This window comes from Dermacentor silvarum, chromosome 9 (genome assembly GCF_013339745.2).
Source record: "Dermacentor silvarum isolate Dsil-2018 chromosome 9, BIME_Dsil_1.4, whole genome shotgun sequence".
NCBI classification, from domain to species: Eukaryota; Metazoa; Arthropoda; class Arachnida; order Ixodida; family Ixodidae; genus Dermacentor; species Dermacentor silvarum.
Genome location: NC_051162.1, coordinates 75335783 through 75349115, shown reverse-complemented (window position 1 = coordinate 75349115; position 13333 = coordinate 75335783).

Genomic DNA, 13333 nt, shown 5'->3' with positions numbered 1-13333 from the left:
CACGGTTAGGTAAGCAGCAATAGGTCGGTCGACCCCAACACAACTTGGACAGATTACTCATGACATATTTGATGCAATTAATAAGGGGAGTCAGGTCGAAGCAGCCTTTCTTATTTAACAAGCGTGTATCCTTCGGTATTACCAACAAAATATTTCATGGATCTCCAGTTTCTTACAGCAATAGAAACTGTGCATGGCCGTTCACACCTGTTTTCCTGGCTGCTAAAACGTACTCACTAGAATACCCGAAGGCTCAGTCGTAAATACCCTTTTATTCCTCATTTGTGATATTCAGTTCTGTGCACAATCATGCATTCAAATGGGCCTGTTTGCGGACGATTGTGTAGTTTACATGACCATTAAAAAGCACAAGGACCAGATCAGGCCTATCAATTCGATAAATAAATATACATGCTTGGTGCTTGAAATATGAAATTAAATTAAGCGCAAGTAAAAGGAAATGTGCTAGGTTGCCCAACTATAAAGAACCCTTAAACTTTATATCCAGACTCGAAGCAACCGAAATTCCCAGGTATGAAGAAGTAAAATACTTGACAGTTGCACTAACTAGCGCCCTAAGTTGTAACCTTTAAGCCTGTATATTCTCAATAGAGACGGCGTGACACTTGCAAAACGTTTGCAAGACCAATCCTAGACTGCGCTGCCATAATATGAGACCCACATCATAAGCACTTAACTGACAAGATAGAGAGATTTCAGAAACTGGCTGTACATTATGTCTACGAAGACTCTACACGACCCTCATGTGCAACTGGTCCATTCAAAAGAGGAAATCTTCAAATACCTATAACTAGCAGTATAGTCTGAAAAATGATGTTCATATACCTTCTCTACGACGATCACTTCAAAAGGCCCTTCAAAATGCCTCGTTCTCACTACTTGTAGGACCCTTCTAACACTCGACCAGGACTAACCACAGTGAAACCATTACCCAGCCATTTAGTTGTCGTATATAACTCGATCATAATTTAAAAGAAAATACATGAGCTCGCAAGCAGTTTATTCCGCCCCGTCAAAAGAAAAAGATATCACGTAGTAGCAACACGTCCTTTTTCAATTTGTACTTAAAAAGGCTTTCCAACCACAAAAAGTGCCTGTATTTAGTTGCAAATAAATGTGATTTTGTGTCGTAGTGAGGCGCCTAAAAAGAGCTGAACAGCTACATAGAAGCTATAAAACTTGCCAACACACAATTTTAAGAGCGCACATTTGCCACAATGCTTATAAATACCGCAAAAATGTTTAACACGCATTAACCACTCCAAAGGTAATTCAATTGCGTCAACTCATTTAAGTGCATCAGTGATACACAACGATGCATATCCCTGCGTCCTAAACGCTGTATTCTGCAACATTGCGCCCTCACCCTGTGCCTCGAGCTTTTGTATGTTGCAATTATCCAATTGTATTATCATTTCATAACTTTCATAACGCTGTTCACTACAAAATAATATGTGAATAATGGTGAATAATGGTCTAAGGATGTCGTAAAACCCTAGCACTAATTTTGTTAGCGTATTATTTTTCAAAAAACACTGCTTTTTTTATCTATAACGCTTTCAATATGTTCCAGCAATCTTTGGAAGCGCCCTGCAAGCTTGAAGGTTGAGACGGTAGCTCTACTTCACAAGTCTTAGAGCATTTATCTCACCGCCCCATCTATCTCCGTAGAATTCATCGTAAAAGAGAGAGAGAGAGGTTTATTTGAAGAAAGGCAGAGAGGTCGGCTTGAGCGTTAGTTTGCTCTGGCCTGCTACTCTACACTGGGGAAGGGGGGAGGGGATAAAAAGAGCGATGAATGATGATGATAAGATTAGGAGGAGCTTATGTACATGTCCATCCCGTTGAGGTCATACTATAGTCGTGCATGGAGTCCAGTGGCTTGAAGAAAGGCTACCGTCGCTTCGATGACCACAGCTACGCTGTTGGCGTCAGGCCAAGGACCTAAGACAATCTCGTCCGACATTGGTCTTTTAGTTACTCGCTGAATAGTTGAAATGAGGCTCTGCCGTTCTCGCGCGTACGCTGGGCATGAGCAAAATATGTGCTCAAGTGTTTCTGGCACTGGGCAGTGATCGCAGTTGGGACCAGTGTCACTGCAGCCGATGATATGTGTATAACGCCTCGTGAGTGCAACACCAAGACGAATCCGGTGTAGCAGACTTGTTATGCTCCTCTTCAGTTTATGAGGCATGCGGAACTTCATTTCTGGGTCCCATTTGTGCAGTCTCTTGTGTCGTCGATCAGGATTGGTCCAGTACTCAAATGTAGAGTTCCGCATAACGCACCGAAGCAGGGCATTCGTGTCTGTTCGTGAGAACGCGATGCTTACTTCTGGCGCATTATATACAGCTATTTTAGCTTCAGTGTCTGCTTGTTCATTTCCTATCACGCCACAGTGTGCAGGTATGCACTGAAAGGTGACGTAGTGGCCGCATTTGGTCACAATGTCGAGAAGCTCTGCGATTTCTAGAGCTAAAATATAATAAGGGCCTTGTCTCATAACGCACTCAATGGCTTGAAGAGCGGGTTTGGCGTCGCAAAATAAGGTCCATATGCGAGGAGGCTCTCTTGCAAGGAATCGTATTGCCTCGCGGATAGCAAAAAGTTCTGCAGCAGTTGAAGTGGACTTGTGGTCCAATTTAAACCGTCGAGCGATGCACATTTGCGGGATAACAAAGGCTGCAGCTGAGGCACATGGGGTAACAGAGCCATCGGTATACACGTGAGAAGTACCACTGTATGCTGTAAAAATGTGCGATAGGGTAAGTTGCTTAAGGCCAATGGACGAAACACAGGACTTCCTCGTAATCCCAGGGATTTGAAGTTTAACAAGCGGTGTAGGTAGGACCCACGGAGGTGCACTAGGAATACATGGGAAAGAGAATCTAAACGGCAGAATGTTCTCATGACGCAATATAGTTCTTGAAAAACTGCAGTTTGGGTGTGTGGAAGGGAGTGCTGATAGGGGATGTTGCCTATGTCGGGTCAACAAGCGTAGGTGCACTCGAAGAGGTTCGCAGAGCATATATACGTTGATGGGACAAGCCCGAGCTTCCGCAATGGTTCCATTCGTTGAGGTGCAGCGTGGTAGGCCCAAGCACGTGCGCAAACCTTGAGCTTGTATGCTCTCTAACGTCCGCACACAGCTGGATCTCATGTTCGAGAGCACCGACATGCTGTATCTTATATAGCCTACGAACAGGGCTTGGTACAATTGAAGAAGAGATGATTCCGACAGGCCCCATCTTGCTCCTGCCACCACCCGAAGCACAAGGACAAAACTCTTCAGTTTTGACTTCAGTGCAGTGACGTGCCTTGACCAGGATAGTTCACGGTCGATGGTTACACCAAGGAACTTGTGTGTTACGTAAGGTATCGATGTTCCTTTAACGACTATCGGATATTTAGTCATTTGTTTGCGCGTGAAGGCAAGCACTGCACATTTTTCAGTTGAAAGTGTGAGGCCTTGACGCCGTAAGTACGTGGCTGTAATAGTCACTGCACGTTGCAAACGCGCACGCAGTTGCGGACACGTAGCTCCAGATGCCCATATGCATATGTCGTCGGCATACGCGCTAATCTTTACTGTGTTGGGAAGCTCAGACGTAAGTCCAATCAATGTCACATTGAAGAGAGTCGGACTGAGAACTCCTCCTTGGGGAACACCGCGGTGAATATTATAGTGACCGGTGTCTCCATCGCTTGTCGACATATATACGGTACGGTCATTGAGATAACTAAAGATCCAATTATATAGTCGGCCACCAATGCCTAAATCGTCAAGCGCATCAAGGATCGCGTAATGCAGAACATTGTCATATGCGCCCTTAATGTCAAGGAATACTGCGCCGACAAATCTGCGTCGACTTCTTTCTTGTTCAACATCGGAGATCAAGTTGACCACGCCGTCAATGGCAGATCGGCCTCTTCTGAACCCATGCATAAATTGGGGAAAGCAGTTATTGCTTTCTAAGAACCACTCTAATCTAGACAGTACCATCCTTTCCATTAATTTGCCGACACAGCTGGCTAAGGCGATCGGCCTGTAGGATGAAAGTTCATTAGGGCACTTCCCTGGTTTGAGCAGTGCAATAATGCGGCTGCATTTCCAATTGGCAGGAACATTTCCTGATTCCCACGAGATGTTATAATAGGACAACAGGATTTGTCGTGCTTCTGTGCCAAGATGACGGAGTGCAGCGTACGTGATTCCGTCTGGACCTGGAGCGGATGAGCGACGGGAGACTGAAATTGCAGCGTCAAGTTCTTGCATCGTAAAAGGCACCTCGAGACGCTCATCAGGTGAGGGGGGCGCTATGGTGGTAAGAGCTTCAATTGCGGTATTAGAGGTAGCCACCACAAGTTTACAGTAGTCATTGGCCACCTCCAGTTCGCTCCGGCCTTGATGTGGAGTCACGGCACGGAATGGGTGGCTTTGTTGTGGACTCGTCTGCAGAGTTCGTACTACCCGCCAGATCTTAGATAAAGGCTGTCTTGGGTCCAGAGAGCCGCCGAACGTCCGCCACCGCTGCCTGTCAAGCTTGTCGAGATGTCTAAGAACGTGTCGTTGCGCTCGGCGACTGGCTGAAAGGTCTGACGGAGACTTCGTTCTTCTGTATCGTCGTTCTACGCGGCGGCGGATTGCACGAAGAGCCTCGTTTTGTGAATCGATCGCTGATCTGCGCATTGGTAGGTAAACTTGTTTCGTTGTGTCACGCAGAGAAGTAGAAATGATGTCCTCAACCTCGGATGATGTAGGCGGGCACTGACATATGGTTTTGATAGATGACTTAAATAAAGTCCAGTCTGTTTGGTGTATGCATCGTGAGGCTGATCGGCGGAACCAGCTAAATTGAACGTATGTTGGGAGGTGGTCACTTCCATGAGTTTCTACATCCGTGGACCAACATGCAGTTGACAGAAGGCTTCTGGACACAAAAGTAAGGTCGAGGCAGCTGCTGTAAGAAGTTCCACGAATGAATGTAGGTGATCCGTCGTTGAGCACACTGAGTCCCTGATTAAACATGAAGTCGGCCAAATCTCTGCCACGACAGTTCACTGCAGCGCTACCCCACAGGGAATGATGTGCATTAAAGTCAGCAATCACAACGTGCGGACCTCGTGCGGTTTGCAGCACAGACGTCAGGTAGGAGCAGTCAATCTTCGCTCTTGGATGGATGTATCCACCAATTACAGAGAACGTTCGCCTTTTGTGTGTTACAGTCAGGCATACGTAATCATTGGTAGCATGCGGCATGATGTCATGTCTAAAGTACGTCAGATCGCGGCGTATACAAACTAGTACTTTGCTTGCACGTTGGTCGCTGCGAGACCATTCCTGGATATACCCAGAGATACGGAACGTGGAATCCATGTTTGGCTCACATATAACAATAACTGGAAATTGGTATTTAAACAAACGCTGTCTGAAATCCGGCAGACGACCACGTAGACCTCTGGCGTTCCATTGCATAACAAGCGACTGACGTATGCGTTCCTCAAACATCAATGCCATATTCGCTTATTGAAGAACCACTAGAAGTGGCTCCAACACCTCAAGTAGCTGTACAGCAGCCTTAGCAGCCGGGCTGTTGAGGTTGCCAAGGATCTTACGCATCGAACCCATTAAATTTTTTAACATAGCCTTGACGTCAACTTCATCCGTCTTTCGATTCTCTTCATCGCAAGCAGCAGCACTGTGCGACGGAGGCGTACACGTGGGTCTCGATGGTAACGATGGCCATTCTGCCTCCGATGTATTCGGGGCTAATGACTGGTGACCTTGCACTTTCGCGTTCTGTAAGGGCATTGAAGTACGCGTGTCTTCATTTCTGGCCGGCAAGATCGGGCGAGGAGGTGATGAAGACTGTACTTTGGGTGTTGGTTTGTCTACTTGATGAGCACTGCTGCTTCGTCGTCGTCGTCGGTGTCGTGAACGACGCCTACGGCGCTGGATAGCCCTTGCAGCTTCTCTGTGTGTGGAATGGTCTCTAACCATCTTCTTCATGATACTTATTTCGTTCCTCATCTTGGGACATTCCTTTGATGTAGCATCATGGGCGCCCGAGCAGTTTGGTCATTTTGCAGCAACGCTGCAGTTATCATCTTCGTGAGATCCACCGCATCGTTTGCATGTTACCACACCTTTGCAAACTGCACTTACATGCCCAAATTTTAAGCATTTATGACATTGTAGAGGCCTCGGTACGGAAGGACGTACCGAATGCCTCACGTATCCAACCTTGACGTGTGTAGGCAAGGTCTCCGACTGAAACACTACTTTCACACATCGGGACCGTCCAAAGCGGTGAAAGCCAAGTACAGGATCCGACGATGAGAGCAATTTTTCAAGGCTGGAGTCAGTAATGTCTTCGTCCACATCGTAGATGACGCCTGTTGTAGTTTCCTTGTCATACGCAGTGAATGCGCGGACCGGAATGTTGCCCAACTGACCAATTGCTTTTAGTGTGTCCAGTATGGTCTTTGTATTGACTTCCACAGACAGGATGTTCTTTTGAGCATTTATACGTATCTCTTCAACTTGGCCAGGGGCGACAAGATCAAAATACTCCGTCAAGCAATGCCTATTCTTAGAGTTCAAGATGTCTGTCGTCGTTGTTGGTACATACGAGATTGTGTATGACCGCATGCCACTCGCCTTTTTCGGTGGCTGCCGACCGGTCGGTGATGTCCTTCTGATCTTCCTCTTCAAACGGCGGCTTGAGACAACGGTGAAGTCGCTATCCGAGGCCATATCTTCAGTGGAATAGCCATCGGAAGTATCAATGTCGACGACGCTGGGGCCGAAGCGGTCACTCACATCGGAGGCACAAGGATGTGGTCGTCCAGGGCCCCATTGCTGGGAGGGGGTTTTATCCCCCATCCTAAGGGAAAACGTCCCCCGGTGTTCTTGTCTCTGATTGCAGAAATCATGAGAAAATCACAGGGATACACTGAGAGATCGGAGCTAAGGCAGATCGCTACGATCACTTCTTCTTCCGCAGTTCATCGTAAAGTAATCAGGTATATCTGCTTTGAAGATTTAGTAAACCAATTAGATGACAATTTCTTCTACAGTAAACTAATTACTTTCACCTGTTTCCTTCACCTTATTTTCGACAAAGGCTCATCGATTTCCCCACCCAAGTTTTCAATAAAGTGCGTCATAAATTAATGTAATAAAGTTTTGTCCACTGAACCTTAATTATAACTTGTTTGCATGGATTGAACACTTTCTTCTTAATCGGTCACCATTCCTCAAATGAAATAACCATTTCTCTTTTACCCCTGTTGAATGTGGCGGTCGCCAAAAATTCGTTCTAGGCCCTCTTGTTTTTTTTTTACATTAGCGCTTTACCTAGAGAAATTTTTTCCAACATGTATACTTTTGCTGATGACTGCGGTAATTCTTGCAATGCTGATAATAATCTCCTCCTACAAGACGATATTAATGCTGTCCCAAACTGGTGAGACATACTTTTGTGCAGCCTATTTCATTTCAGTGTAAACATATGCCTGTTACTTACAGCAAGCTTCCTCCTCCAACCTATTGTCTAAACAATACTGCTTTGGAAGCCTTAACATTTTACAGATACTTAAACATCCCCATAACCTCGACCCTTATTCGTAGTCTGTACACATCGATAACATGGATGGATGGATGGATGTAACACTTTAATGAAAGTGCTGAGGTACGCGACTCAGCGCGCAGCGGGCCGCTCCCACGATGGGAGAGTCGGGCCATGCCCGAGCGCCGCATCGTGGACCCTCTGGACAGCCCATAGTTGCGCCCCCGCATCGGGGCTCTTGATAGCGGAGAGCCACTTGTCCTCATTTATTTGTTCCGTGCCTCGTAACGAGAGGCAACGCCAGAGCATATGGGCGATATTATCGCAAGAAACGATGACTGATCAGGTTTCACTCCCGGGATACAAAGCTCTTGCTCTCCGTGGGGACGACAAAGGAATCTGTACATTAGTCAGCAGCAAGTTCACTTTCGTCTAACACGATCTAGGGGTCCGGCCTAGCAAGATGGAGACATCCCTAGTCGAAGTCATTCCAAGTCAATCCAACATCTCCAGCATTTTTATACTTAACGCATACAGCATCCCGAGCGATCACAGACAACGTTTCAAAACCATCATCAATAGGGCAACGAAACTCGACGGAAACTCTCCACTGGTTGTGGCCGGCGATTTCAACGCCCCCTTTCACGCTTGGAACTACCCGCACGACCCGGTCAAGGGCAGAAGCCTGTGGCAGGAGGCGGGAGATGCGGGACTTTCTCTATTGACGGACCCAGCCTTTCCCACCAGACGCGGCACCTCCTCGACCAGGGACTAGATCACTGCACGGGCTCGGGCTTACCCGAAAGCCCAGGCCCGGCCCGGCCCGGCCCGTGGGCCGGGTCGGGCCAGGCCTGGGCCGGGCCTGGGCTTTCGACGGGCAGATGCGCACGGGAGGGAAGTGGAATCTTCTGAAACACTTGCTCGACGACTCCGGCAATAAATCAAACCAGAGAAGTGTCCACGCTAAAGCGCTACACGAAGCCAAGAAGTCGTCTTCGGAAGCAGAAGTGCTGGAGGCGCTAGTCAAGAAGTACCTGTCACTCAAAACTGTGGCCGATGAGGCGGCATACCCAGTATACAAAGGGAAACCGAACACCGCGCCGGACGAGCCTTTCCAAGTCAGTGAAATCCGCCGCGCCCTACACGACCTCAATTGTAGGTCGGCACCCAGCCCGGATCACATTAACCACAAGGCTCTCAGAAACCTATAGGACGAATCAGTCGAGTTTCTCACAAATGAGATAAATAGCATTTGGGAGGAGGGAATTTTACCGGAACATTGAAAAGTGGCGAAGGTCATACTCGTCCCAAAGCCTGGTAAACCGCCGAGCTATGACAACTTCCGCCCCATCTCACTGACGTCATGTGTAGGGAAGGTGGCCGAACACGCCACCCATAACCGAATTGCCGAGTATATCGAGACCAACGACCTTTTCCCTCACAACATAATAGGTTTCAGGCCAGGCCTCTCCACCCAGGACGCCATGAACCTTATCAAGATCAAAATCCTGCAACGCTGCACTCGGGACACGAGAGCCATCCTTGGTTTGTGCCTGGAGAAGGCCTTTGATAAAATCCGTCACGAGGTCGTTCTCGACGCCATGTCCGAACTCGACGTGGGCTCGTCCTTCCATGCCTTCATCAAGTCTTTCTTGAGAAAACGATGCGCCATCCTCAAGGCTGGAGATTTGGAATCGGTAAAAATAGAGCTGAGCGGTAGAGGCACCCCCCAGGGGTCAGTAATCTCACCGCTCCTCTTCAACATCACAATGGTCGACCTCTCGAGATACCTAGGCAAGATCCAGGGCATCAGTCGCACGATCTACGCGGACGATATCACGGTCTGGTGCGCGGGAGGCAGTGACGGACAAGTTGAAGCCACTCTCCAGGAAGCTGTCGACACTACAGAGCGCTTTCTAACGGACACGGGACTCAGGTGCTCCCCAAAGAAATCGTAACTCCTCTACAGCGCCACTAGAAAGGGCTGCAAGCCACAGAACTGGAAACCCCCCACCAAAATCGACATTAATCTCTACATCAAGTGCGGAGATCCAATTCCTAAAGTCGCGTCCATTAGAATCTTGGGAATGACACTCGAAGGGGCGGGCACAAATAGCATCACCATTCACAAACTAGCAAAGAAGACGGATAGCGTCATCGGTCTAATCAAGCGGGTAGCTAACAGAAGGAGAGGCCTGAGTGAAGAGAATCTGATAGGCCTAGTCCACGCTTTCTTGTTATGCCATTTCACGTACGTAGCGGCCATGCACGTATGGAAGAGGGCCGACCCAGGCAAGCTAAATGCCATGATGATGAGGGGGATCAAGAGCGCGCTCGGACTACCAAACTACACACGCACCGACCGACTTCTGCAGTTGGGCATTCATAATACACTGGAAGAAATGGCAGAAGCACAAGAAAGGGCATATATTCTGAGACTCTCCGTCACCACGGCGGGCAGATGACTCTTAACAGAGATGGGCGTCCCCCCGGTCAAAGTCAAAGACTCCTACCAGGGCCTTCCGAAAGAGCAGAAAGACCACATCATCATATCCCCCGCCCCGCGCAATATGCATCCCCAGCGCAACGTGGAAAGAAGGAAGGCCAGGGCCGTGGCGCTCCTACGTCGGGCGACAGAACTCCCTGGCGGTAGCTGCTTCATTGACGCGGCCCAATATGGCAACAGTAAAAATTTCGCAGTAGTATCCATCAACCACAAGGGTTCGACCGTTAACGCAGCTTCGGTACGAAGCACGTCGTCATGTGCGGCCGAGCAAGTGGCCATTGTCTTGGCCATCCTGGACGAGAAACATGCCAACATCTTCAGCGACTCCAGGGCAGCCATCCGCGCCTTCAGCGTTGGCGTCGTGTGTAAGGAAGCCTGTCGCATCCTCGACGGCAAAAGCATCGCCACCCACACTCTCACGTGGTCCCCCGCTCACATGGGATCCATCATTGGAGGTCCCAAAAACCTCAACGAGCTGGCCCACTCCAAGGCGCGAGGTATCGCTTTCCGCGACCATGGAAAACTCCCCGACCGGCCAGGAGTGGTGGAGAACACAGATCAACCGACAACATACAATGAAATTACGCAGCACTTTTATCTCGGCAGGAGAGACTTTCCCCTTCCTCACAAGAAGTTAAATAGAGCGCAGGCATTGACCCCCAGATTATTGCACACAGGCTGGTATCCCAGCCCGGCTTTATTACACAAGCTTTATCCCGACACTTATGCCAGTAGTTCTTATATCGCATGTGGCTTTTCTTTGTGAGTGCGAACAAACGGCTGCAGGGCGCATCTTTTATGGTGGAGTCCCCTGCAGTTCCACTGCCAAATCCTAAATTGAGTGTGTGGCCCCATCCTTGCTGTATAGAGCGCCTTCCGGCGTTGCTACTAGGGTCTCGAAGGAGGGATGTCCGGGTACGTGCAGTGGTGGCGGCGTAGGTACCGACGCGCCATCCGGCAAGAAAACGGGCCGTACGCGGGTCGACGAGCTGATGTCCAATTCCTGCACCTTGGACTCTATTTCTGGCATTGTGTTTTCCAAGCATTTAATTTTTACGTTTTGCGCGTCTATCTTCTGATCAACTACCAAAAGTTGCTGATCCACTGTAGAGAGTAGTTCGTTAATCATCTGGATCTCGAAGTAGATGGAATTCAACATTTCTCTAATTTCCGACTTGGCTTTAGCCATCGATAACATAATCAAGAATATTACCCACATGGTTATATTCGGTGAAACTTCTTTGCCACTTTTTCATCATTTAAATTACCCTGAAACAAGACGGTAATTTGGAGTAAAATTAACTACGCTTTATTCTTCAGGCATCTGCCTTTTCACACCCTTATTGAATAACTTGAACGAGTTCGAAACAGTGCTGCGCGTTTCGTCTTAGCAGTTACATACCTGCTACCTCTCCCGAATTGTCCGGGAGCCTCCTGAATTTTTCTCGCATCTCCCGATTGTACGAACGCGACCTCAAATCTCCCGAAAAGTGGCCGCCACTTGTTTTATTTGCGGTCTGTAATATAATCATGCGAAAAAGCGGCGTGTGAGCAGTTCGTCATCAGAATGCACCGTGAATCATGGTAGCGGCTGCGGTAGCGGCAATGGTAGCGGCAATGTGACAGCACCACGAACGCGAGCAGGCGATGGGTGCTGTCACTTTGGATTTTCCGGATTGGCTCGTCTCAGGTTGGGTCGAGCGTTTTTAGCAATCCAGATGTTATAATACCGTGAGTGCGTTAGGCTTCAATTGGCTTTGTCAGGTTTTCGAGTGAAGTGCGAATGCCGAACTACTCTTTTGCTTCCCTGAGTTTAGTTGGAACGATCGATGGCACTTTCAAAGCCAAGAATAAGTGCCGTATTTTATAGTCTATAACTCGCACCTTTGTATAAGACGCACACCCGTCAAAACGGCAGCTTTTCCGGAAAAAGACGTATATAAGTCGCACCTGGTATATTAGACGCACCTGTTCGTTCGGTAAGCGATTTAAAAAAATTACAGTGACGTTCCACTCGGTGAACGCGAGTCACGCGCAAGCGTATGAGTGCCATATATTTCCACTCCAGGCGCATTTGTGCCGTCGTGGCTGCTGCGATGTGCCGTACACAAGTCCAAGGGCGATAACAGCGTCCCCGCGTGCCGTGTGCTGTATGTGCGAGTGAGAGCCTATGACGGTGTGCCGCATCGCGCACAAGGGAAGAAAGCGCGAAGGCGCGCTAGCACGGATGGTAAGGGGGGGGGGGGGGCTTGTACTCTGCTAGCAACTGCGTAGTTTGCGCAACGGTGCGTGCGCTATCTTGATAGCGATCTGCAGATGCGACGACTTCGGGGTCGGCCGTCCTGCCGCCGCTTGCGTTCCTGCTCCGTCCGCCTCACACGCCGCTCGGGAACTCGATCACGAAAAGAACACGGCACCTCCATATCGCGCACAGAAGCCGGAGCAGTTAAGTCAACCAGCGCTCTTCGCGTGGCCATAACATTCAATCAGATTCTGGCAGCAGTTTTTCCAGAAAAGTGTGGACTATGTTTAACGTGCGCCGTATCGCACGGCGGCTACAATTTTTGGGGGTTGGGGGGTGAAAACATATTTGACCTCCCCCCCCCCCCTCCTCCGTCGCGCGGCGGTCTCTCGAATTTTCATGTTGCGAGGTTGGCAGCTATGCAGTTATAAACGTACAGCTAGCGTAACTTCCGCGCAAAACTTCTTTCAACTTTCTTTGCCTTCTGCACGTCGTAAGTGCTTTCGCTTTGTACTATTATACAAGTTACACTTCCGCAATTTCTATCTGCGCGAGAACCTTGTTTCAGCTCCAACGTATGTTTCAACTAATTTTGATCATCCCCGTAATGCTGGATTTTTCCAGGGCAACACTAGAGCCTCTCATGATTCCTTTATTCACAGTACTTCGTAAGAATGGAACCATCTCCCGCCGTGGCTATGGTGATTGAAGACGGCGCAAATTGTTGCAGGGTCATAGCAGTCTTTATAGCTACAAGCTTCACTTTACCTTAACCATCATCTGTGCTGTATTTTTCTTTTTTTCTGTTCTTTTACTTATCATTATCTATAATACATTTCGGCTTAAGAGTAAAATAAAATAAATGAGATAAAGGTTATACGTCTAGCAGGCAACAATAAAATTATAAAATTACCGTGAAATCCAATATATTTCTTGCAGCCGTCAATCCGTTAAAGTGCAATGTCCCACAGTGTAATTGCACTCGAGAACTTT